Raw genomic sequence first — 5,310 nt, 5'->3', positions numbered from 1 at the left:
TTAAACTTACAAAAAAGTCAATTGGTCATTGTGCTGTGATGTCATGAGATACTACAGATGCCAAATTTGAGGATTATGCCTAATTTGAAAACCTCCATATATGCAACGATATATTCGTATTTGATTTCTTTCAGATGCTCATCGGATGAGTGGATTTAAATTAAAACATTTCAATTTTAATCGTTGAATTTATTCTGCATTTTTTTGGGGAGCTCGGGAACAAGGCTAGTACTATCACTGCCCTCCGTTACTTCTTAGCCAAAACATCTACCACCTAATACAATAAAACTTAACGTAAAAGATGCTTCTAAATACTTTTCGAACATATATTATTATTTCAATTAAAAAACCTGATTTTGATTTCATGTAATTTTGATTGTTTTTCCTGTCATTTTTGCGTCTGTTATTATTGTAGCACGCTAAGGAAAACCAGTTTTGAAAGCATCAGTTTTCATACAAGACCAAGGGTGGATTCAATATAAAATATCAAGCCCATCAGCATGACAACGCTGTCAATGTGAATGATTTTAGATAGATATTAGTCAAGTTTATCCAAGTGTGGTGTCAGAGTTGCAAGTTTCCTTGTACGGTAGTATGTTACGGAAATCGTTATATCATTCCCAAAAATTGCTTGCGAAGACTTTCTTGACATGGTTTTTTCTTATTGTATTTAAAAAACGCACCTGCAAACGATATTTCTTATTCAATTTTAGAAATATTTGTATATGTGAGATAATAAGTTGGTAAACAAAATGTCTGAACGGACTGAAATGCCTGATGTCACTGTCGATCGGAACGGCGTCTGAAAGTCTGAAAAACTCATGACGTTTTTCTCTTGTGTAAATTCATTCAATTTAGATTTGTTTAGACCAAAATGACCGTTTCTGACTAAAATCATGCTACTAATGTCATAATCGGATACATCGATTGACAGACAGTTCGTCTGTATACAGTTCACGCATACGGCCCCATTATGTTTTAGAATACTCTTCTTTTGTCATGGCTTGTCACAATTGGTCGCCCCATTCCAAAATGCATTATAAATATCTGTTCTGACGGTCATTTATGTTATCATGTTTGTCCGTGACATTTTATCGTTATGTTCGATTTAGGTAATTAACTTATGGTCGCCTTCTTTTGACGTATGATCCCACGAAACGAGGTGTTGTAAAACATCTTCCCATAGTGTACCAAGTGTATTCCACACGACACAAAGCGTTTAAACTTACAAAAAAGTCAATTCGTCATTGTGCTGTGATGTCATGAGATACTACAGATGCCAAATTTGAGGATTATGCCTAATTTGAAAACCTGCATATATGCAACGATATATTCGTATTTGATTTCTTTCAGATGCTCATCGGATGAGTGGATTTAAATTAAAACATTTCAATTTTATTCGTTGAATTTATTCTGCATTTTTTTGGGGAGCTCGGGAACAAGGCTAGTACTATCACTGCCCTCCGTTACTTCTTAGCCAAAACATCTACCACCTAATACAATAAAACTTAACGTAAAAGATGCTTCTAAATACTTTTCGAACATATATTATTATTTCAATTAAAAAACCTGATTTTGATTTCATGTAATTTTGATTGTTTTTCCTGTCATTTTTGCGTCTGTTATTATTGTAGCACGCTAAGGAAAACCAGTTTTGAAAGCATCAGTTTTCATACAAGACCAAGGCTGGATTCAATATAAAATATCAAGCCCATCAGCATGACAACACTGTCAATGTGAATGATTTTAGATTGATATTAGTCAAGTTTATCCAAGTGTGGTGTCAGAGTTGCAAGTTTCCTTGTACGGTAGTGTGTTACGGAAATCGTTATATCATTCCCAAAAATTGCTCGCGTAGACTTTCTTGACATGGTTTTTTCTTATTGTATTTAAAAAACTCACCTGCAAACGAATATTTCTTATTCAATTTTAGAAATATTTGTATATGTGAGATAATAAGTTGGTAAACAAAAGGATTTACATAGTATATGTATGCAGAATCTTTCTTACAGGATGCATGAAAGGTACCTGTGGTACAGACTGTACAAAGGCATGTCCATTTAAATGTACAGACCATCACTGTTATCCTGGAAATGGTTCCTGTATTTTGGGATGCGAAACACAAAACTGTATAAACAATAAATGCAATATACAAACAGGTGTTTGTACTGAAGGTTGTATAACTGGATGGGCCGGACAATACTGCTTATTTATCAAAAGTTAGTATGTTTACAGCAGTTGCTTTTTAATAAATCACCTGTCCACATACACGTGGAGTTTATTAATTTATTCATGAGTATCTCATACATTTTTTTTTCATATTTCGTACAGCACTAAAGGTGATTTCTAGAAAGTCAATATAATAACCAATACAGTTTCTTGTTTCAGGTTTGATTAAATCATAACAATAATAATTAAATTATTACAATTTACACTTTTTAATGTCTTAATGCTGTATTGTATATTTCACATGACTTGACTTTATGTTTAAATCAGTATTTGTCTTTTGACTAAGTATGCGTTTGGATTTTTGTCAATTGGATGCATATTCCAGATATCATATTATTCATATAACTATATCTTGTACATTGTCATTATTATTTTAACTCTATTGATATGAAACAATAACTATCATTTGTTCATATATAAATATCAAATTAAAAATCATAATTATACTTATTTCAACTTTGAGTACGTTTGCAAAACAGGAAACGGATATCTTTTGCTCATGATTGAGCACCAGTTTATTATGTTGTGTCAATAATAATGATTTTAAAACAGTCTTTGTTAAACAAATGACGCGTGAAATATTATTTGCCTCTATTTTTGGCTTCGTGCTTTTCCTCAAATATATATTATAACTAACATAATACAGGCTTTACGTGTATGTGTACTGTATTAAACAAATTATATTTACAATAATATATTTCTTTTTACACATGCTTTTCGTTCGTATAGTTAACTAAGCTATTTCATCTGATTCATGCCATACATTTTGTGCTCTTTTTCTAGACATTTTAATATGATGAAATTTCACTTTTTCATGTTGAAAAATACAATAATTTGCAGGCTAACACCAAGTTCAAATTATTTATAGAGATATTAGTGAATGCCTTGTGAAAAGAAAGACTTTCTTAGAATTGAAAAATACATTGCATGTAAATTGTGGGAAGTGCAACAGGAACAGGATGAGTTAAAAAAATAAAAGAAATAATTGAGTATACAAATCATATGCTGTGTAATGATATTTATCTACCTAAGATATGTTTGTGTTTTAATAGCAAACAGATCGCATTCTGATATATATAATCAATTCAGGTCATTTAAAAAGTTTCAGAAAATAGGAAAACATGAGCTGATCTCACATATTTAATAGAGATAATTTCATAATTTAAGATTGACATTTTCATTAACCTTTTTCTTTGTTTTTTTATTATCATTCATAGTAATTTACTATTTTTTTTTTATTTTGGTTCTGCTATATAACAACCGCCAATTGGTCAACGACAATCTCCATTCTAATATGGGACAGACACACAAAATTATCATAATGATAGTAATCCTGCACGTTTGTAATCCGACTTGGCAATGGGACGTGCGGTAGTTGTTCCAGAAAAACTGAAAATATTAAAACTACAGCTTAAATAATCTTTGATGGTATGAATATTTGCATTTACTTGTGGCATTAGCAATTGAAAACATTGAAATAAATGTAAAACACGAGTCAATCGGTACCAGAAGTAAACAGATGAAATGTCTAAGAAGGGTTGACTATGGATACCATTTGAGTAACGCAATCTAAATAAATTAAGAATGAAGACAGACGCTCGTAAGGGATAAACACTGTTTGCCCCAATATCGCATATTGTTCGTAAAAATATTTTTGTATTTTGGACATAGATTTTGTTTCCAAATAGCAAATGTTGACGATGAAAAAGAAAATAGGACTGTTAATATAAAAAAATAGAATTTTTTGAATCGTGCCAAAAAATCGTACGGTCATGAATCATAATGGGATTAGTAAAACGTTTTGAGAGATGACCCCAATATGTTTTCAGTCCTGTGATAAGATTTCTGTTTTCACATAAAAGAAGAAACTAAAACGTGTAACGAAGGTGCTTAGTATCAACAGTTATCTCGAATGTAACTCTGTCGAACAAACTTAGTTGAGAGGAAAGTTTGACAATACCAATTCAAATAAGAAGCCCATTGAAATTCAATTTCCTAAATATAAGACGACCAATCTAACAAACAAAAAAACACAGAAAAAAAGACGCATTGAACGTTTAAGTCGTATGACGAATATAACCGTGGTATGCAACTTCTTATTATTGCCTCCAGGTGTGATTATACTCCTACAATCAATCTCTATGTTTGTAATACAAATTAATACAGTTTAAAACATATATAATATCGGTAATTAAAAATAATTTGAATAAAAAGATGTTATATGATTGTCAACGACCAATATTATTAACGTTTTCCATAGTTATATTCAAGTGAATAACTATCATTAATTGAGAGAAAACTATTGATTATTTGCAATAGATATATCGTCTAAATATCTATTAAGTAATTTTAATATTTTATTTTTAAGTAAAAGCATGAACTCTGATTTATACGAATAAAATAGATAAGCAAATATGAGATAAGAGGTAGACGGTCTCTACCTACGAAATATCAAGCACTCGACGATATAGTGTTTTTTTCCCGTACAAACAAAAATATTATGAAGCAAGAATATAACGATCATTTTGATTATTTCTTTCAGTGTGCTGTGTACAAATTGTATTCAAAATGAACGGACTACACCAGCGTTATCATCAACAGATTATTATCAGCAGAGACTAATTGGAATTTCAACCTAGTTGCTCATCAGATTACATACCAAAGAAATGTTAATAAGCCAAATATAGTCTAAAAAAATACTAACCTTAATGACTGTTAATTCTGTCAAAATAGTTGACAAGTTGGATAACGAGTTATTCAACAGTTGTCAGAAGAAGACACTTGCTGTAAATGTACATTTACTAGACGTATGTTTTGCGTAATATTTCATTCTACGTTTTTTATATTTTTTTTGCGTTAAAACGATGATTATTTATCCCAAATATGCATTCTTTACCATGCTAATCACTAAAATCTCCTTGACCAAAATAATGCATGTTGATGTTTATCATAAAATTAAAATTGAGAATGGAAATGGGGAATGTATCAGGGAGACAACAACCCGACCATAGAGCAGACAACAGCCGAAGGCCACCAATGGGTCTCCAATGAAGCGAGAAACTCCCGCACCCGGAGGCATCC

General features: G+C 31.3%; 1 long non-coding RNA gene across 1 annotated transcript; it reads left to right on the top strand.

Moving 5' to 3' along the window:
- The first annotated feature begins 2,263 nt into the window (after positions 1-2,263).
- LOC127725133 (uncharacterized) lies at positions 2,264-5,078 on the top strand. The gene is made up of 2 exons (XR_007992781.1): positions 2,264-3,657; positions 4,772-5,078. It is a non-coding gene; the product is annotated as an uncharacterized LOC127725133 (long non-coding RNA).
- The last annotated feature ends 232 nt before the right edge of the window (positions 5,079-5,310 follow it).

This window comes from Mytilus californianus, unplaced genomic scaffold (assembly GCF_021869535.1).
Source record: "Mytilus californianus isolate M0D057914Y unplaced genomic scaffold, xbMytCali1.0.p SCAF_1, whole genome shotgun sequence".
Classification (NCBI taxonomy): Eukaryota; Metazoa; Mollusca; class Bivalvia; order Mytilida; family Mytilidae; genus Mytilus; species Mytilus californianus.
The sequence above is the reverse complement of the archived record's forward strand: the minus strand, read 5'-3'. Positions and strand labels throughout refer to the sequence as shown.